A 22,302-nucleotide genomic window follows, 5' to 3' on the forward strand; every position below is an offset into this window, starting at 1 on the left:
TTACTGAAGCCATCCCAATTTCTGATTTGATCCCAGAACGGCCTAGTTTTCCTTAGGACATTCCTATTTTCATTAGGGAAATGTTGGAGGGTATGGAGTTATGCGACCCTCGAGCCAAGGAGATAAGTAACTATGCAACCTTTAGAAGACATTTGAAGGCGGCTCTGGATAGGGAAGTTTTTTTTAAAAAAATGTTTCATTATGTTTTAATATATGTTGAAAGTCGCCCAGAGTGGCTGGGGCAACCCAGTTAGATGGGCGGGGTATAAATAATAAATTATTCTTATGGAATAGGATGTCCCTATTTTCATCGGAGAAACGTTGGAGGGTATGCGGAAAAGGTGGGATCTGAATGCAAGAAACAAACAAGTTAAGAAGAAGCTGCCCAGCAGCCGGAGCGGAACTCCGCGGCAAAGCGACGGGGCCATTAGAGGAGCTGAGCGCGCAGCTGAGAGCGCCGCGCTCCCCGGGGTTCCAGAGATACCGGAGGCGTGAGCTGTGCGGCTAAGAAGGGATCCTCGACGGGGCAGCCTGCGCGTCGCGAAGCTCGCCAGCTGCCGAGTGAAATCTGAAACCAGCTCTCTCCCTCTCCGCGGAGGGCTGGCCCGGCGCGCTCCCTTGCCTCCCGTGCGCGCTGGGTGTTATATTGGCACATTTTTGCGCACGGCTGCCCGTTCCAGATCCCAGGCCAGGACTATTACTACTTCAACTTCTTATTCTTCTTCCTCTAGGGTCACTTTTCAAGTGAGGGTCCTCGGATGGTTTTCCGGAGTCGCAAGTGGTCTCGGCGCTGAACCGGGAGGCGGAGAAAAGCGAGAGCTTTGCGCAACGACAGTTGTCAGCTGAATTTAGCCTCCGATTTCCTTTTTGAAACTGCACGGAGTTAACAGAAGTTCCCAGATTTGAATAACCGCGTGAGCTCGGGAAACGTCAGGGCTTTTCAGTCACACTCTCTCTCCCCCATTTGGTTTATGGTGGCGTTTCTAGTTGGGAACTGTTGCTGTTGCTGCGGATCCGTCGCGGAGGCTGTGAACAGGGTAGGTGGCGTGGAAATAGCGTTTGTGAGAAAAGTGCAGCAAAGGGGGGATGATCTTCTGACAGGTTCTTAGCACGGCCCAGGAAGCGGCAGCAACGACAGCAGCTGCCGGATAATGCCCCTTTTGTCTTGGAGAAGCAGCTTAAAGGATTCTGCTGGGTGATGAGGAACTTAAGAACGACTACACCTCGTCTCCCGGAGGTTAAAAATAGAACCCACGTTTAAACTTTGGGGAGCGGGGAGAGCAATCTCCCTACAATCCTTTTTGCGTCCTGAAATCCCCACCTTAGCAATGCTTGTCTCTTAGCATATTCTGATTTGAAAGGAGCCTCTGTAGCAAAAGGCTTTCCGATCCCACCAGGATTATTAGGTTAGACTTTCTAATAACCCCACTTTGACAGCAAATCGCAAAAGTCCCGAGGACTCTTAAATCTTCACACAACAGCATGAGAATTATAGCAAATTTACAGCTTTTCTTGTTAGATCTCCAGAATAACTGCAGTGCAACGCATTTCCTAAGAAAGAATGAATAAGTAGACTTTTCTGTGTAAGGTGATTATTGTGAGATGCAGTTAGATAGTATATATAAAAAAAAGTATCTTAACTGCTGCTTCGAGTCAATGAAGAATGGTTCCTTGGTGGTTTCTTATATCATTCTGGCTGCCTTAGGGTATGCCAGCAGCAAAATCCTATGCATGTTTGCTCAGAGTAAAAGTCCCACAGTGTTCAGCGGGGCTCGCCCCACAAGAAAATGTGCATAGGGTTGCAGTTTGCTTTGCTATGGTGTGGTATGGCTCCTCTGCCTATATTTCTCTAGTCTCAAGGGGAAGCAGAAATGCAGACAGGGAGATTTCTTAAAAGAGGCTGCTCTCTCCAAGTTAATTTGAATCTTGTGGTACTTACCAAGGCAATGAGCACACTGCAGAAAAGTAAAGCACATTGCCAGATACCCTGAGCTCCCTCTCCCTAAGGCTTTTCAACCTGCTGGTGGTCATTTTCCTTTCGAAATCCTCCTGAAGGGGAATGCTCATTTGCTTGTGCTTTAGTTTGGTTACATCTTTTAGAGATGCTCCCATTGGATGCTTCCATATTGTCACGGCTACCATTCCCTTGAAGGCCATTATACTTGGCTTGTCCTATGCTTCAAGGACCACCTTGAACTGCTCCAAGAACTGGCCCCTTGAGCAGCAGCTCACAGGAACGTCTGGACATAGTTTCTATTGAGGTGCCGCAAGCTGATTTGCATGGGAAGCTGTTTTATACTGGTCCATCAAGCTCAGTACTGTATAGTCTACACTGACCAGCCGGCCGTGGCTCTCTGGCAGTTTGTGTTAGGGATCCTACCTGGAGATTCTAGGGTTTGCAAAGTTAGATGCTTTGTCACTGAGTTGGGGAGGGGGATAATTTTTGCTTGCATTTTAATGAGAAACTACCCAATTTTTACTTTTTGAGCCAATGCACAAAATTTATGCAGCAGAATTCTCACTCCCGCAAATTTTGAGATGAAGTTCTTCTGCCATATTTATTTATATTAATTTATTTATTTATATCACTTATTGATATTAAATTTCTATACCCATAGATCTCAGGGTGGTTCACATTTGGGTTTCATATTTGGGGTAAGGGTGTGTTAAATGTATATAGCATTGAAGATAAGATACGAAAATGCATTATGTTAGGTGTTGTCTGGGGCAAAGACACACGACTCGAGGCAGGTTGAACTCAATGGGAAGGCGACCAAGAGCAGAGCTCGAGCAATTCCTTTTATTGAAAGCTCAGGATGACAGTTAATCATTACAACGACAGTGTAACTTCTAGCCAATTACAGCAGTGCAGTCCCATACAAGGTGATGTTTCCTGTAACGTCACACCCGGTCACTCCCCAAGACATCCTCCATAGCCCACGTGTTGTTTTGCCATGCCCTCTGTCCATGCTCCAAGCACATGTCACTCTGTAAACACCCCCTCCTAGTTCCCATTGTGTTACCCTCCTTGGCTTGACCCATCTGGTTTGTCCTGATTCATCCAGTTCCATCCAGATCCTCCTAGATCCTTCTAGCTCTGTTGTGACCTGTTGCCCTGCTGACCTGAGCCTCTGACCTGTCCTTCACATGTTTCCCATTCTGACATTAGCCGGCTTGCCGTGCTAATGCCCACACTCTCGCAGATCGGTGTGGCTTGCCAGCACCAGATCTCAGTCATTCCCACACATGCCTGCACAATTTCCTCGTGTAATCCCCACATTAGGGAATTGCTTGCAAAAAAGGGGGGGGGACACAAGCAGTTTAGAGAAAATCGCACTAAAATGCTGGTGAGTTTCAATGAGGATAAATAAATAAATAAATAAATCACAAAATTGCTATAGAAATGTGGAAAACTCAGCATTAAGATTGGAAAAGAGAAAAACTGCAGGAAACCGAAACTGACAAATTCATCTATTCCTCTTGCTGAGCTAAAGAACTGGATTTGTTACAAAACAGTTTTCAGATCCCTGGCCAGGATACTCATGGTCCTTCACTGAAGACAAAGCAAGGGCTGTTTCATACTTTGGGACAGTTTGCTGCGTTTACACTCTTAAGACAGTGGGTAGGAGACCTGTGTCCTTCCTGATGATGTTGGCCTACAACAGGCATCCCCAAACTGAGGCCCTCCAGATGTTTTGGCCTACAAGTCCCATGATCCCTAGCTAACAGGACCAATGGTCGGGGAAGATGGGAATTGTAGTCCAAAACATCTGGAGGGCCGAAGTTTGGGGATGCCTGGCCTACAACTTCCATCAGCCCCAACCAGCATGGCCAATGGCCAAGGATGATTGGAGTTGTAGTCCAACATCTGGAGGGACACAGTTTCCCCATCTAAGAGGAACGCAGAAGGTGTGACAGGAAAACATGAACGTAAGGTCTGTAAAGGTTACAGTTTATTGAAATGCAAACAATTTATAATGATCTTAAACTAAACAGGTGGGTCAACATTTTTAAAAGGGTAAAGAATAGATTTGAAAAAGAGATGATGGGAATGGGAAAGGAAGAAAGGTATATCTCGAGGCCAGACTGGACGTGTTGTCATTCATGAAATGAGCAATCTCTGGTGGTCTCTGGTGTCTCAAATTGCAGTGGTGATTCCAAAATCCTGCACCCCCTGCCTCTTGCCTTCCAATGGATGTAATAGTTGTGGCATCCCAGAAGCTTTGCACCCAGTGATTGCACCTGTTGCATTCCCCTAACTCCACCTTTCAGGGGGGGGGGGGCTTCTCAACATCTAGCCCCTGGTGGTGATCGGGCTTTACCCTTTCTTCCCCACTGCCACACCATTCCAGCTCACACACCCTATAGCTGCCATTTGCATCAATAGAAAGCCAAGTTTCTGTCGACATGAGCGAAAGGTTTCCTTACAATGCAAATGCTAGGTGCCGAAGGCCCAGTTTGGATTAGGACCATAAGAAGGGACCCCACCATTAGGCCTCACCACGACAGCTGCTTGCTGTATTTAACCCCCCCCCCAATATTCCACACAATTGCTAATTGCACAAATGATGAGAGACCTAAGAAGAACTCCTGGCAAGGTTGTTCCTTAGCATGTAGCTTTCTCGTGAAAAACACCTGTAGCTGTAACTATGCAAAATATGCACCATTTCCGGGTTGTTTGTAAGCGGTGGTGGGATGTTTAATGCAGCTCTGCTGTGATGCAAAAATGAACAAAAGGGGAAGTGGTTCGTAGCAGGTGGCAGAGAGTGATTTGCATGCTGTGCCTCCAGTGCCCTACCTGTTCGGCTGTTTGGAGTTCATGAGAACTCTCACTTCACACATATCCTCCCCAGCCTAGGCTGACCATCTGGCCTTCTGAAGTACCCATTATCCCCCCAGAGTTATTAATGAACTGGTATGCTCATTAATACTCCCTCCCTTGCTCTCTGTGTCGCGAATGAGAAAACACTGCTTGGGTGAAGCTATGCTACACCTGGCACGCGCCAATCCATTGTAGCAGCTTGGCATTTCAATGCCCTGAAAACAACAGCACTCTTTTGCATCTGAGCATGGATGCCCTTTAAATGTTCTCCTAGCCATGTCAGATCCACAGCTCCCACATGGGTGGGGAGAACAATTAAAGGGCCCCTGTGCTGTGCCAGCGTTTCAGATTAAGGGCTCCCCTCCCTCTCTCTGTTTCCCCCCCCTTTCAACCCCCCCTCCATATGTGAGGGTCTCTCTATTCACTGCATGGCATTCCTGCCTGGTCTGTTGCTGTGTGTTCCAATTAGAACAGGTGGCTGGTGCTCTGCTTCACCATCAGAAACATGGAGGCATTTTAATAAAAAATTACATTACTTACAGTGGCTGCCCTTGGGAAGAGCAGGAGCTGGAAAAGACAACTGTGGAGCATCTGCCCGACGATACTTAATTATCTGCAACCCCCCCCCCCCCTGCAACTAAAATAAAACACTGTCTAATGCAGGCTCCAGCATCAAGCTCTTCCTGGTTGCTTGAGCGGCATTAATATGTGAGTGGGCATTTAACTAGAGGAGATGTACTCCTATAGTGGTGTAACAAAGCTGCAGAGTTCTACTCCCTTGCTGGCTTTCCAGGAAAGGCCAGGAAGGAAACTGTCAAAGATGTTAGAAATGTTATATTCAAATTGATGTCTTCAGCTGCAGAGGTTTCGTAAAGTGCAGGCAGGAGTTCTTCTGCTATGCAAGCCCCGTTGAAATGGATGGGAGCTGGGCAAGAGCTGGGTGGTGCCCAGGAAGCCTCCTTAAGACTGCGTCCCACTCCACTGAGCCATGTGCCCAAGTGTTGTCTTTTAATGAATGGAAGTGGCTCTCCGGGGTCCATCAGAACAGAGGAAGTTGCCTTCATCAGACCGTAAGTTGAGCCCGTTGGATGAGGTCAATGGCCCATCTAACTCAGCATCCTTTTCTCACTTAGAGGACGCAGGTGTCGCTGTGGTCTAAGCCACTAAGCCTCTTGCCGATCAGAAGTTCAGCAGTTCGAATCCCTGCGACAGGGTAGGGTGAGCTCCCGTTTTTCTGTCCCAGCTCCTGCCAACCTAGCAGTTCAAAAGCACGCCAGTGCAAGTAGATAACTAGGTACCACTCCAGCGGGAAGGTAAACGGCGTTTCCGTGCACTCTGGTTTCTGTTACGGTGTTCCATTGTGCCAGAAGCAGTTTAGTCATGCTGGCCACATGACATGGAAAGCTGTCTGTGGACAAACACCGGCTCCCTCGGCTTGAAAGCGAAATGAGCACCACATCCCCATAGTTGCCTTTGACTGGACTTGACCATCCAGGGGTCCTTTACCTGTTCTCACAGTGGCCAACCAGATGCCTTTGTGAAACCTGCAAACAAGGACTCCGGCACAAGAGCACTTTCCCCTCCTGCCATTTCCAGCAATGGGTATTCAGAAGCATTGCTGACTGCGGAGGCAGAGCACAGCCATCATGGCTGCTAGCCATCGATAGCCTGGTCCTCCATGACTTGGTCCATTCCTCTTTCAAAATAATCCAACATGGTGGCCATCACTAACTCTTGTGGGACTGGGAGCAAGCAAGTTCCATAGCTTACATGCTGCATGAAAACGGACCAATTGGTCCCTCTAGCTCAGTATTATTTAGATCAGGCACCCCCAAACTACGGCCCTCCAGATGTTTTGGCCTACAACTCCCATGATCCCTAGCTAACAGGGCAAGTGGTCGGGGAAGAAGGGAATTGTAGTCCAAAACATCTGGAGGGCCGAAGTTTGGGGATGCCTGATTTAGATGGCTGGGGATTTAACGTGGGACCTCTTGCGTGCAAACCATCTTCCTTACAACTGAACAATATCCCTTCCACACAGGGCTATTGCATTTCATTTTCAGAATAACCCTGTGAGGTAGGCAACCGGGCGGGCCAGGGGCACCCAGTGAGCTTCAAGGCTGAGCAAGGGGGGGTTCAAACCCAGGACTTATCTGTCTAAATCCCCAGACCTGCCCACTTCATTGTAAAGTGGCTTTTATTTAGTGGTGATTCAGACAATTATTTTTGAATGGATTAAAGGCAACTTCCTGATTTGGCATGCTGGACCAGCCTTGTGTTTGTTTTCATGTTTGCTCATGTTGTGGCCAGAAAAGCAGGCCAATTTGGGGTGTGAAAAGCATTGGCATAAACATCGAAGAAATTTGCACAAAGCTGGTTCAATCCATCAAAATCAAATGCTGCAGGGAAGGGGATCTACTTGTTCTGATTGATTGGCTCATCTGCCTTCTGCATTCCAAGCTATGACCGGCATGCATTTTCTCATATGCACGGGGCTTTACAGTCCTGCCCATGCAGCCATCTGTGTTCATCTGTGTTCATCTCTTTGCAAGATTAGAAGTCTTGCATTTTGCAAGGCACCTAGCCACACATACTCAGGTTCCATGAATGAGTGGAGGTGAGCCAACAGCCATTAGGGTTCAAAGTGTTGGTGCTGACCTTTAAAGTCCTAAATGGCCTCGGTCCAGTATAGCTGAAGGAGTGTCTCCACCTCCATCGTTCTGCCCGGACACTGAGGTCCAGTACCGAGGGCCTTCTGGCGGTTCCCTCATTGTGAGATGCCAAGTTGCAGGGAACCAGGCAGAGAGCCTTCTCGGTAGTGGCGCCCGCCCTGTGGAAAGCCCTCCGATCAGATGTCAAAGAGAAAAACAGCTACCAGATTTTTAGAAGACATCTGAAGGCAGCCCTGTTTAGGGAGGCGTTTAATGTTTAATAGATTATTTTATTTCATTTTTCTGTTGGAAGCCGCCCAGAGTGGCTGGGGAAACCCAGCCAGATGGGTGGGGTATAAATAATAAATTATTATTGTTATTATTATTATTATTATTATTATTATTATTATTATTATTATTATTATTATTATTATTATTATTCCCTACTCATTGTAGAGATTTGCAAAAGTGTAAATGGACCACCAATTATGAGCAGGATGTGTGAAGCCTAAAAAAGAAAAGGGGGGGAATTCCCCCCAAGAATTCTAAACTGGCTCACAATTATTTATCACGTTTGACTCATTCATACTGTTGTACTGCTACTTGGGAATTGTGTATGTGTGCAGAGGAGGGAGTGCATTGTCTAGGCAACTGTGTGGACATTTGGCTTTGCAGCTGTTTGCAAATGACCTCCTGAAATTCCCCATCCAAATTGTGACCTGAGCCTTGAAGTGGGGAGCAATTTCACCTAATTCTTCTACTGGGAGGATAAACTCTCCTATAGTTTCTTGGTGGGATGGGGCCACTCTCACCAATAGCTGTGGCAGAATAGCTTGTTACTGTTTCCCTAATATTTGGGGGGTTTTTTTGCGAGGGGAGGATGTTGCCATTGTAATGGGCAGCAAGCAACACCAGCTGTGATGGCGGTCTGAGCAACCTTTTAACATCTCCCACTATGCTTCAGAGATGTTTCCAGGCCACTGTGGGGAGAAAAAGTGGGGAGCCCGCCGTGAAGAAGGGGCAAAGATAATTCTGCCAAATTGTCTTATCTTTCAAGGGGATGAGCAAAAGAAAAGCCTCAGCTATTTTCTAACGGAAAAAGGCTTCCTGAGTTGTTGTTGTTGTTGTTGTTGTTGTTGTTGTTGTTGTTGTTGTTGTTGTTGTTGTTGTTGTTGTTTTGGCTTAGTTCTACTTTGCTTTCTTCCATATATATTATGAAGCCTTGCACCATGACAAATCTATTTTAACATTTTTTTGAGGGGGGCAGAATCCTAGGTTGGTTTACTCTTTGTTAGCTAAGTCTTTCCTGTTTAAATAGTGAGACTTGGAGGTTTATGCTATTTCTTTCTTTGTTATTATGTTTAATTTATAGGGGGGGGGGGAAGCAGTAAGTGGTGACATGACAGAAGTATTTATGCCTATGCCTAGAGGAAGTGGATTGAGAAAAGTTTTTCTCCCTCTCTCAGAACCCTAGAACACATGTCCATCCCATAAAACTGAATGTTGGACTATTGAGGATAGATAAAATAAAGTACTTCCTCATACAATGCATGGTTGACCAGTGGAACTCCCTCCCTCTGGAAGCAGTGACAGTTGCGTGTGTAGACTCTTTAACCACCCCCTAAATAAATTCAGACAAGACTCAAATTTTTGGTTTGGTTTTTGGCAGAATTTAGGCCACAACTTTATTGATTACAATCAAGTGAGTGGTTGCATAGGCTCTGGTTTGACTAGCTCCTTGCACCGTTGCAGGTAGCGCTGACCCAGGGCACACCATAGGTCAGCCTTGGGTGAACACCTGGCACAGTGGAAAATGTGGTCAAGCCAATCCACCAGCCAGATGTCCCCCTGGACTCAACCTCAAGGGCACAACCCCTCTCAGGATTGACCAACCAAAGAGTCCCTGGATTCCTTTAACAGAATACCCATCGCATAGGAATGGTGAGAGCGTTCCCCCATCCCTAGCACCTGAACCAGAGCCTATCCGCAGCCTTACAAGTTGTGCCGATTTGCTACGTGGCAGGTGAAACCCTAATGGCACCAGCCAATCCACCAAGTGGGGGAAATTCCTGCCGTGCCCCTGTCCCAATGACAGATGACACACGATGGCATAGCAAGGTCAAGCGTGCAAGCCCTAATATAAAGGGAGAGGTGAGCGGGTGTTCCGATGCACTGGCCCAAAAGCTCAGGGAACATGCATTGGCTTATATAGAGGTCCTTCGATATCATTTAGCTGGCATCCCATTGGTCTAATTGCACCCAGCATCGAGGGACCTCCAATAGGGTGTTGTGGCCATCCAAACATTCCCACTCACAACACAGGGTTTGGTTGCCAGGTCACACCGCAACACTCTTGTTAGGGATGACCCGATTTACCAACATGGACAGTTTTAAAAGAAGATTGGATAAATTCATGGTGATCAATGGCTACCAGCCATGATGGCTGTGGTCTGCCTCCTTGGTTAGAGGCAACAACGCTTCTGAATACCAGTTATTGGAAACTGAAAGAGGGGCAAGTGCCTTTGTGCTTAGGTCATGCTTGCACGGACCTGGCTGTATTGCAAGAATTAAATGTCACTAAGGAACAAGGAAGATGTTTTTCTTGCAAGCCCATAGACAGTTCCTTCTGCAATTCAGCAAGCTGTTGGATGGCCCCTCTGTGTATGATGGTAAACAGCCTTCGGAACAGCTGACCAACTGTGTCGATGGTGGGAAGCCAAATGGCACTGACATGCTATTGAAAAAAATGCATGAAAACAAACATTCATTCTTGCCAGGGGCTGTTCTCAACCTTCCAGAAAGGCTAGACTAACCATGATGTGACACCAGGACTCTGTGAGCAGAGCTGTAATATTCTGGCACCCCTTTCTCTGCTTGTTGTTAACAACAAGCGCCAATGAGCTCCTGTCTGGAGTAGTAACTGTATGGAAGAGTGGTCATTATTAGTTTGCTTCTGGTGGAGAAAGGCAAGAAACTTTCGAGAGACGTTTTGCTGAACCCTTAATTATTTTGAAACACCCCTCAAAACGGCTCGTGGCTGTTTGGCCTGAACAGGGACCTTCAGATTCACCTGTGGTTCTGCTTTAGGCAGAAATCAGTGGCCATTTTAGTTTCAGGTACAAAAATGTGTTCAAGATAAACAGATATTTTTGTGCATGTCCCCAAAACCAGTCAGACACCAGACAGCGTGCCTGATTGTATAACAAATACCTCTCTTCTGCTTTCAGTTCTGCATTGACGGTGATCAGGCACTAACATAAATTGCCGTTGAGCCTCCTGCAAGCTGTTGAGGCCTCACATGTGGAAAGAAGCTTTTAAGACCTGGGACCATGTTAACTGCATTCTGGTTTAACTAGTGCTTATAAGGGCATCACCTGCATTACTACTGAAGCATTGTTTGCCTTGCCTTGCTGTATGGGACTCAGATGCATTGCTTGACTCTATACAAGACTGAGTGGGTGACACCTGGCTTGAGAGCAGTACATGTGAAAAGGATCTAGGAGTCTTGGTAGACCACAAACTTGACATGAGTCAACAGTGTGATGCAGCAGCTAAAAAAAGCCAATGCAATTCTGGGCTGCATCAATAGGAGTATAGCATCTAGATCTAGGGAAATAATAGTACCACTGTATTCTGCTCTGGTCAGACCTCACCTGGAGTACTGTGTCCAGTTCTGGGCACCACAGTTCAAGAAGGATACTGACAAGCTGGAACGTGTCCAGAAGAGGGCAACCAAAATGGTCAAAGGCCTGGAAACGATGCCTTATGAGGAACGGCTTAGGGAGCTGGGTATGTTTAGCCTGGAGAAGAGAAGGTTAAGGGGTGATATGATAGCCATGTTCAAATATATGAAATGATGTCATATGGAGAAGGGAGAAAGATTGTTTTCTGCTGCTCCAGAGAAGAATGCTTTGTCATATGTCAAGAATGCTTTGATGGTGTTTCCTGCTTGGCAGGGGGTTGGACTGGATGGCCCTTGTGGTCTCTTCCAACTCTATGATTCTATGATTCTATGAGTGCATCTCCTAGGTGACTCAGTGTGAGAGAGACTATTGGGAACCTGGGTGTTAGCATCCTTCGGCTGGGAGAGAGGGGACATGGTGTTTTTGCAATCCTCCAGGTGGCGATGGGGTGAAAGCAGGTCAGCTGGAGATGAATGGTTGCTATGTGCCCTTTTGGTGCCTACTGTCCTATAGCAGGTCTTTGGTGGGTTTCCTTGCTTGGCTGAGCACCTGTGACCTCCGGCGTGTGCCTGAGGAAAATAAATGTGGAAGGAGCCACAGCAGGATGGTCTATCTCAGCAAATGAGGAGAGGGCAGACATGGCTGGAGGAGGGAACTTTGGAGGGCAAGATTTCAGGTGTCTGCCACCTGCGCCCCTCACCCAGCTGCCACCCATCACCAACAAATTCAAACTGACTAATCCTAGAATTGTAAAGTTGGGAGGGACCACGAGAGTCATCTAATTCAACCCCCTGTGATGCAGCAATCTTTTGGCCAATGTGGGGCTTGAACTCATGGCCCTGAGATTAAGAGTCTCATGCTCTACCAATTGAGCTACGTGCAAACCTAGCAGCTCAAGAAAAATATCTAAGAAGTATTACATCCCAAAGCCTGGAGCCTCTGAGCCCCCGTTCCTTCTAGCATCTCGCTCTGTGCAGCTGATTTCTTTGTCTTCCTTTGAGTGAGCTGGAATTAAGGTTTTGGCTCCGTTTCTGGGAACGAGATCAAAACTGTGTCTTGCACGCATGAATGGCCACTGGGTTATTAATTGAAAAGTAGATGGTTGCTTGCTTCCTCCCTCCGCCTCACTTTACTTTACTTTTTTGGAGTATAACAAGGTTTCGACCCTGAAATGACAATTCTTGCTGGCAGCTGGCAATATTTGCGCAGCTGCTGCCCACAGGTCTGCCTTAACTTCTTCCTCCTCCTTCAATACCCAAGCGTAGGTCGACATCCAGGTCTTGAAGAAAGAGGGAGCGCTTTGCTTTCTCGCAGGACCTGACGGGATCAGAGTCGGAAGAATATTTAAGCTTCTGCTAGGCAGCAGCAAAGTCCGTGCTCCGAGTGCACATTCCTGTTTAGGCTTGTATCATTTCTATTTAGATTTCCATTATTTTGCTCTGGGATGAGTGAGAAACGTGAAGAAAATAATGAAATGAAATGAGTCATTCTAGTTTTAAGGTGCGGAGGGAAGAATGACTATGTACAACACTGGATACTTGTGCCTGTTTATTTAGCATAAGATATATCCTATTTCATTCTTTTATTTAATTAGATTTGTTAAACCACCCTTCACCTTATTGATTCCAGGGTAGATTCCAGGGTAAAGGTAAAAAACGCGGGTGGCACTGTGGTCTAAACCACTGAGTCTCTCGGGCTTGCTGATCAGAAGGTTGGCGGTTCGAATCTGCGCTATGGGGTGAGCTCCCGTTGCTCTGTCCCAGCTCCTGCCAACCTAGCAGTTCGAAAGCACACCAGTGCAAGTAGATAAATAGGCACCGCTGCAGCGGGAAGGTAAATGCCCTTTCCATGCGCTCTGGTTTCAGTCACAGTGTTCCATTGTGCCAGAAGTGGTTTAGTCATGTAGTTCCTCATTTACTTCTGCAGTTGGTGGAATAAGAAAGAATTAATGGCCTGCCCTGCTGATCTCAGTGTACAGACACATTGATGGAGAGGCAAGCATCCTTTCAGAGAGTTGTTTGGAGGTTTATATGTCATTGTAAACACCTTGGATTGGGTTTGGGAAAGTACGGGCAACCAGTACAAGCTCTTACTTTAGGGAGGCTTTTAATGTTTAATTGATTATTTTATTTTATTTTTCTGTTGGAAGCCGCCCAGAGTGGCTGGGGAAACCCGGCCAGATGGGCGGGGTATAAATAATTTATTATTATTATTATTATTATTATTATTATTATTATTATTATTATTATTTGTACTATGGCCTTCAGGCAGCAACCCAACACCTGCACAGCCTCACCAGATTCAGCTGATAATAGTTCTCTGAGAACTCCAGGTCCGTGGAGGGTCTCTTAAACCAGGCACCCCCAAACTGCGGCCCTCCAGATGTTTTGGCCTACAACTCCCATGATCCCTAGCTAACAGGACCAGTGGTCAGGGATGATGGGAATTGTAGTCCAAAACATCTGGAGGGCCAAAGTTTGGGGGTGCCTGTCTTAAACAGAGGACAGATTACCGCCTCCTTAAGACTGCTGGAACCATGTCCTTCAACAACAATGCATTAACCCATCCAGTTATCTTCCCCACCCCCAGCAAGTTCTTATCAACCAGGATGGGCAAAGGTCAAGAGGACATGCGCTTGTCCAGACACTACCAAGCATCTTGCCCATATCATCAGGCCAGAACAATATAAGCTGACCCCATATAGTATGGACACGACTCCTGACACCATCCTAACTGTACCATCAAATGTACAATGGATGGAAATGTAAAGGTAAAGATAAAGGGGCCCCTGACCATCAGGTCCAGTCGTGTCCGACTCTGGGGTTGCGGTGCTCATCTCGCTCTATAGGCCGAGGGAGCCGGCATTTGTCAGCTTCTGGGTCATGTGGCCAGCATGACAAAGCTGCTTCTGGAGAACCAGAGCAGTGCACAGAAACGCCGTTTACCTTCCCGCCGGAGCGGTCCCTATTCATCTACTTGCACTTTGATGTGCTTTCGAACTGCTAGGTGGGCAGGAGCTGGGACCGAGCAACAGGAGCTCACCCCGTTGCAGGGATTCGAACAGCCGACGTTCTGATCAGCAAGCCCTAGGCTCTGTGGTTTAACCCACAGCGCCACCTGGGTCCCTATGGGATGGAAATGTATTTGCCCTTAAATAGCCACTTGCAGATTTGTTACAGGAGGCTTCTGATACTCCCAATTTTGGGTCAGATCTCATTAGCATTCATTAGTCAGAATAATAAAGGGAAAAAAATCCAGGTGCTATTCATGCTGCTTGGTGGCCCTTGATATTGTATACTAATCTAAAGGGTTCACAAAGTAGGTTATCAGCCAAATCACTACAAATCTGGATGTTGTGACCATGTATATTTGTTGACTCTTTAGCTGGAGATGGCAGGTTTTCATGCAACCCTGATGGAATAATACAGGAGAATCTTGTAGAAAAACTTAGCAGAAGAATGAATATTCTAAAGCAGGCGTCGGCAACGTTTTCCAGCTGTGGGCCAGATCATTCTCATGGACGATCGTCCGTGGGCCAGACATGCACCAGAAGAAGCGATTTTCTGGCGCCCGCGCTGCCCATTTCTGGGGCTCTGGAAATTGCTTCTGTGTATGTCCGGAAGCCGAAAATCGTGTCTGTACATGAGCAGATGCGATTTCTGGTGCTGCGGTGCCGATGTCCAAAATGTCTGCAGCGTCAGAAATCGCGTCTGCAGCTGCGCAGACACGATTTCTGGTGCCGCTCGGCGAGTCACCGCGCCGCGCCGATTTAGTTCAGCATGTGGGGGACTTGCCGAGCGGGCGGCTCGGTTCACAGGTGGTCCGTGGTCCGGTTAAATGGCCTCTCTGGGCCGCATCCAGCCCATGCACCGGGCGTTGCCGACCTATTTTCTAAAGGCATCAATAATTACCAAGTCGCTGGCAAAATCCCAAGTGTTGGGTTTTTTTTAATTTTCTTGTTTCATTTGTCTAGTTATATATCTATGGCAACCAATTAAAATACCTTTAAAAAGAACCAGTAAGAAAGCAATGGGTCATGGAAAAGTAAGCGTTCTTTGCCTTCCCCATCTCTAAGCAGTAAGGCATAGATTTGCGCTGTCACTCATATTCAGTCATCTTAACAGGCTGCAGATGTGTCCTGTAGGTGTGCTTCATTGCCCAAAGATCTCCTGTACACAAGGAGCTCCACTATCTGAGCTCCACTAAATCGGAGACCACCCTTTGGAGGTTGCTTTTTCCGGCAGCCACTGCATAAAAACCAGGTTGACACTGGACCACTGCAACCCATTAGGCTCACTGCTTGATCAAGTGGGCAGCTGCTGATGGCCTCCTGCTTGGACCAAGCCAAAGTCAGCTGAGCTTGGAAGTTCCATCATCTGCACTGTATCAGTCTTTGTGTTTAAATGCTATGACATGGAATGACCTGAAACTTCCTCTCCCCTACACCTGGTATGTCTTCTTTGTGTTTTCTCAAAGAAGCAAGGGAGATGTTTTCCTGGAGCGTTCCTATAAGGAAGGTGGGGAGGAACTCAGATGAGGACTGAGTCTGGTGAGATCATGCAGAAGGAGTGTCCATGCTTATGAATGGTTGTGGAGTTACTGTAGGGCAGGGATGCGGACACTGTGACTCTCCAGATGTTGCGAGAGACTCCGTTTCCCCATGACCTGATCCTTGCTCATGTTGGCTGGGGCTGATGGGAGTTGAAGTCCAGCAACATCTGGAGAAAAAACAGGTTCACTATCCCTGACTGCACAAGGTTGTCCAAGCTGTAAGAGACAGGGCATCACAATCTCCTTTTAGTAATGAATAGTAGTGATTGTGAAAGTTATCAGATTGCAGATTTACTGTCCATATGAGCACCTCTTTTGCAAGAAATGGCCTTTGGGAAGAGTAGGAATGATTCCTCCCTACTCAAGATATTGAAACATTTTTTTTACCCTTTCCTGTGGACCATCAGGGACACACGTGTGTGCCCCCAGTCAAATTTCTTTTTGAAGATGAGTTTTAAAGCACCATGCTCAAGGCCAAGCTGAACACTGTGCATGAGATCAGAAAGAATTTTTGCTTCTGCTCAGAGAGACGAGAAGGGGTCTCATGATTTGTTGAGTCTTCTATAAAATGCATCTTGGTTGAATCACATGGAGCCATTTGCTTGACCAACCTTTACTGTGGTTTCTGACTGTGATGCACTGTTTTCTGGATGACAGAGATGGATTTGGGGGGTGAATTGCTTGGTCTTGGGACAAAGAACTAGACTCAATTGCCCCTTGATCTTCCATATCTTTGTTCTCCTTGGATTTTTGTGTTCTGACTGCCTATCGTACATCACCCTGGAATCTTGTGATGAAGGGTGGCTAATAAATATTTTAAACACTACATGTTGATGTATTTAGAAACACATTTATTTAGATAGAATGCATAGAATCATAGAGATGAAAGGGACCCTGAGGATCATCGAGTCCAGGCATGTCCAACAGGGAGATTGTGATCTACCGGTAGATCAGTGGACGTCTGCGGTAGATCAATGGTAGATCATTGCCTCCCCCCAAAGAAGCTGAACAACTGTGGCTCCCCTTAAAAAAGCTCAACATTTTACCTCCTCCCTGAAAAAACTCAACAAGTTTGACCCAACCCCCAACTCCCCCCCCAATGGGCCTTCCTCCTTCCTAAAAAAAAGCTCAACAACTTTGACCTGATCACTGGCAGTTTTTAACTCTGCGAGTCTCCCCTGATCTAGTCCAATTCTGTGCAATGCAGGAATATGCAACTGTCCCATATGGGGATTGAATCTGCAGCCTTAAGCCCTGCAATTCTCTTCATTGCTTTCCTGAGCAATCTTGAGAAAACTTCACTGGCTTTGGACATCCCTAGAAGGAAAAAACACAAGGACAACCACCCTACAAGGACCTTCGCTATATAAATATAGGCGGTGGTTGTTTTTATATTTTGCACTTCCTCGACTTGGTGCCCTGTGCAGAGGACCCGCCTGCACCACCCTAAATCTGGTGCTGGTCAGTGTGGATTGGGGCTAAAAGGAAATGCCCAACCAATGGAGAACAGTGGCAGCAACATGAAAGAGGTGATCCCAGTCAGGGAGTGGGTCCCACTTAGGACATTTTGCCCAAGGGATCCCCCAAAACTTGGAGCTGGCCCTGACTGGAGGCTGGCCTTGGGCAAAACTAACACCGCTTTGAAATGAGAGAGCGAAATTAAACCTTGCGCCATTTGTGTGCATTTATTTATAGAATCATAAGGTTGAAAGAGACCACAAGGGCCATCCAGTCCAACCGCCTGCCAAGCAGGAAACACCATCAAACCATTTCTGACAGATGGCTCTCAAGCCTCTGCTTAAAGACCTCCAAAGAAGGAGACTCCACCACACTCCTTGGTAGCAAATTCCACTGTCGAACAGCTCTTACTGTCAGGAAGTTCTTCCTAATGTTTAGGTGGAATCTTCTTTCTTGTAGCTTGAATCCATTGCTCCGTGTCCGCTTCTCTGGAGCAGCAGAAAACAACCTTTCTCCCTCCTCTATATGACATCCTTTTATATATTTGAACATGGCTATCATATCACCCCTTAACCTTCTCTTCTCCAGGCTAAACATACCCAGCTCCCTAAGCCGTTCCTCATAAGGCATCGAGGACCAGCAAATGCTCTCCTACGCAGCTATGTTCCAGATCAACTCACTTTATAGCTGGAAATTTAAGCATCCACTATTGGTTTTGCAATATTTTGAGCTGATATTTCTATTTAAGCATGGGTAGGGAACCTATGACCCACCTAATGTTGGTGAACTCCAACTCCTGTCAGCATGGCAAGTGGTCAGGATATTGGGAGTTGGAGTCTAGCAATATCTGGAAAGCCACAAGTCCCCTATCCCTCTCGTCTAGTTGCAGTTAAAGAAATGCATTATTCCCAAAGCAAAACGATTGCTATTCATATATACTATGAAAAGAACTTTTTATACATGCTAAAGCCCAGAGTTTTATTTCTTGCTTAACTGGTAAACCTGTAAAAATGGTGGGGAAGTTTTCTGTATTTGTCGGTAAAAATCGCTTTAAATAAGACTTAACTACTAACTGTACAATCCTGTTCAGCAAGGCGGATTGGTTTGGCAACAGTTTCTTTTCTTCCAGATACAGTTTTGCTTGCTGCTTACATGTGATGCACTACAAAAGATCGCATGAAGTTCTTTGAACACTTGGAATCTGCTCTGTAAGTGTCAAGCGCAGCTGTTGCCATTCAAAAACCTTCAGACTAGCATCTGACCAGCTTACACCTTTCTGTGCTTAAAAGGTTGCCATGCACCCCTTACTTAGCCGTTTTATAGAGTCTAGAATACCGGCCCCAAATAAAGACCTCGCCACCCTGGAGTTCTTGCAGTCCTCTTTTAAAAGCACAGCTTAAAAAATACTCCCAAATCCAAATGCATTCTGGTTTCCAGCAAGATCAAAGCCTGGCGTTTACAAAACGATTACAAGTTTTAAAAGAAAGAGGGCAAAAGAAAAAGAAAACAATCTTTTCACAGCAGAAAACAATCTTTCTCCCTCCTCCATATGACATCCTTTCATATATTTGAACATGGCTATCATATCACCCCTTAACCTTCTCTTCTCCAGGCTAAACATACCCAGTTCCCTTAGCCGTTCCTCAGAAGGCATTGTTTCCAGGCCTTTGACCATTTTGGTTGCCCTCTTCTGGACATGTTCCAGCTTGTCAGTATCCTTCTTGAACTGTGGTGCCCAGAACTGGACACAGTACTCCAGGTGAGGTCTGACCAGAGCAGAATACAGTGGTACTATTACTTCCCTTGATCTAGATGCTATACTCCTATTGATGCAGCCCAGAATTGCGTTGGCTTTTTCAGCTGCTGCATCGCACTGTTGACTCATGTCAAGTTTGTGGTCTACCAAGACTCCTAGATCCTTTTCACATGTACTGCTCTCAAGCCAGGTGTCACCCATCCTGTGTTTGTGCCTTTACCATCTAATATCTTTCTTTAAATCTCTACGCGGTGTGCAGCGTGTGTGCAAAAACAACAGAAAGACAGCATAAAACCAACAAAACAGTAGAATAAAAGCATATATATATATATATATATATATATATATATATATATATATGAAACAAGAATGCAATGAATTCAAACAAATAAAAACGGGGTGATCCTATGGGTCAGGGGAACAATACACTAGAGCAGTGGTTCCCAACAGGTGGTCCGGGGACCCCCAGGGGTCCGCGAGCTATGCCAGAGGGGTCCGCAAGATGCTATTAGAATAAAAAAATATATTAAATATATTTCGTATGATAACAGATTTTTTGTTTTGACCGCTTCCTGCATGAGCAGAGTCTAGCGCAAAACTAGAATTAGATAGAGGCAGTAGTTCTGCTGTATGCCGTTAGGTGGCGCTTTACAAACACTACTGTTTTGCAAAGAGGCAGTGCATGCATTCTACTAACACTCACCTCCCCAAGATGCTTTGCGCGTGTCGGCTTCATTTGTGCGCTACTGCGCAGGTACCCTGTCTTCTCCATTCCCCTCCCTCCTCCCTGGCGCGCGCTGCCTCTTTGCAAAACAGTAGTGTATGTAAACAAAGCATTGTTTTTCGCGGAAGCTACAGTTTGCGTAGTTAAAAATGGACCGTTGGTTAAAAAGTGGTTCGTTAAAACGACAAAGGCCTACAGATGAAGAGGAAGAACTGTAAAAAAACGTATAAATATAAAATATAAAAAGACTCTTAATTTGGCTCTCACTTTTTAATTTTAGGGTTAGGAATTAATGGGGGTCCTTGTCACAATAGCGGCTCGATGAGGGGTCCTCGAGAAAATTTTGTTGGGAACCCCTGCACTAGAGCATATAGGGCAATAGTGGAAAATACCTGTTTTGGGGTCACTTCTCCAATGATATTCTGTAGGGTGGAGCACCACGATTAAATTTGCCCAGGTGATCAAACGCAGAGCTTCCCTTGCTTGTTTGTCCCAATTTCCTCCCCACCTGCAGCTACTCTGCAGCTGAAAGGCAAGCTAAGCTGCAGCTCTCGCAGAAATAATGGACCAAGGTGTGCTTACAACAGTGTACTTAATTATATTTCTGCCTTTCTGCCTTCTATCTTAATGCGAGTCCAGTAGGGCAGAGACATTAGGGATGGGGCGATTGTTTTCCTATTGGCACCCGGAGGCGGAGGTGGTGAGCACTACCTGCTTGCAAGATTAGGCAGAGGAATTCCATTGCCATGCCTATGCTCTGGAAAGCGAAGGGTAAGTTTGGGGGAGGTCCGATGTGCCAGTCCCCTTTCCTTCCTGTTCAGTAACTGGCAATCCCGGGAGGCGGTCAATTTGGCGTTGCCTCCTCCTGGTGCAGCTTTTGCAAAAATAAACGTGACACTCCCTTCAACCCCATGCCCATGAAACCCGAGAAATCTCACCATAGCCCCTAGGAGAGTCTATGGGCATGGTGCAAAGTTTTTTTAAAATAGTATATCAGACCTCTGGAAAGTCAATTCATGCTGCCGGCTGTCACTTTGCGAAGGTTTGCAACAGGGGAGGGAAAATAAGGAGGGAGGAGGAGGGGAAGAATTGCAGAGAGGGAGGGGGGTTGCGCTGGCTGCTGTGCGGAAAAAGAGCTCAGCCAGGCAGAGTTCTTCCAGTGTCGTATTATTGTTCTGTTCTCCGCCGAGTCCTCTTTTGTTCCGTATGTGCTGAATTCCCACGTGCACGCTCCCATCTTCCCCTTTGCTTTCCTTGTGGGGAGGGCATCGGCCGGCATCGGCGAAGGTCTCCGGCAGCAAGTTGAACGGGTGCCACATGGGCACATATGGCCGAGGTGATTTATCATGTAACGAGATTAAGGCGGCTTCGCGCACCGTTGCCGGAGAACGCAGGAACACGCTGCTCGCGCTCCCTTTATCGCCGGCCAATTTGCAAAGTACATTGCATTAGTTTGGTGGAGGTGGTCCCTTGTGCCGCCGCCGCTGTTGTTGTTGTTGTCACTGCTAAATGCCAAACAAGGAACCCTAAATGCTTCAGCTCCATTTAGCTGAGAGTGTCACTCCTGGGATCTGGCCCCCTTTGGAAAGCTTCGTCGTTTAGCACGGACGGGAAAGCTGCAGAGTGTGAGTTTTGCCTCTCTCTCTCTCTTATTTACCTGTGGGTAGGAATGCAAAAGGGGAGGGGGTGGGAGAGAGAATGAGATATGCTAGCCTAGCCTTAAAAGACAGAGCATGCTGCTTTTTATTACACGGTCGCAGTTATTGCGCGGCGTCTACCTTGCTGCGTGGCAAAGGTCTCTCGTTCCCCCCCCCCCCCCCCGGCCACTGTTGCTGCTGCCTGGAGTCATGTTAAAATTCCAGTGCAATACCTGGCGGCCATCCGCAGTAAATGGGATTCATTTGCGACCGGTGCACTTGCTATTCCACCCCCCCCCCCCAAGTGCCAATCGAATGGGGAGGCATGGGAAACAATAGGACGAAAGGTAACGTTGCTAGAGGCAGATGTAAATGGTGATTGCGGCAGAGACGTTTTCATAGGGTGGCCGTTTCTGTGGGCAGCAGTTTCCCAAGGAAGAAAGACAGATGGGCTCCTGTCAATCACTGACTGGAGGTGGCAGTTTTGATCCGAGGTGCCCCTTTCCTGAGTTGTGACAGAGTTCTTGCTAGGGGTTGTGTGTGTGTGTGGTTGTAAGGAAGCTGCATTGAAGCATTGCTGGTTGCTGCGCTTTCCTCTTTCTCAAAAGAGCAGGCTTGCATTTGTATTTTGCACTGGGAGACCACTTTAAAAGCTCCCTCTCCTCTCTTCCTCTCCCCTCCAATGTAAAGCCCTCCACAAGCCTCATTAGCACCCCATCTCTCTCTGTCTTTATGACCCTTGGAAAACAACATCCCTGCCTGTCTTGTCCCCTGACAAGTTGAGCACTCTGCCTGTTTTTTTTTCCTTTTTCTTTTGCCCTCTTTCTTTTAAAACTTGTAATCGTTTTGTAAACGCCAGGCTTTGATCTTGCTGGAAACCAGAATGCCTTGGGATTTGGGAGTATTTTTTAAGCTGTGCTTTTAAAAGAGGACTGCAAGAACTCCAGGGTGGCGAGGTCTTTATTTGGGGCCGGTATTCTAGACTCTATAAAACTGCTAAGTAAGGGGTGCATGACAACC

At 46.7% G+C, this 22,302-nt stretch overlaps 1 protein-coding gene across 3 annotated transcripts in view; it reads left to right on the plus strand.

Moving 5' to 3' along the window:
- The first annotated feature begins 661 nt into the window (after positions 1–661).
- Positions 662–22,302, plus strand: part of ARHGAP24 (Rho GTPase activating protein 24) — a 343,081-nt gene continuing 321,440 nt past the window's right edge. For 2 of the 3 annotated variants that reach the window (XM_035112151.2, XM_035112152.2), the window contains exon 1: positions 662–1,037. The gene's annotated coding sequence lies outside the window, so the exon portion shown is untranslated. Of the gene's footprint in view, positions 1,038–20,771; positions 21,271–22,302 lie in introns of those variants that run through there. The other variant, XM_060278414.1, reaches the window with a different exon arrangement.

The sequence above is a fragment of the Zootoca vivipara genome, chromosome 9, assembly GCF_963506605.1.
Source record: "Zootoca vivipara chromosome 9, rZooViv1.1, whole genome shotgun sequence".
Lineage (NCBI taxonomy): Eukaryota > Metazoa > Chordata > Lepidosauria > Squamata > Lacertidae > Zootoca > Zootoca vivipara.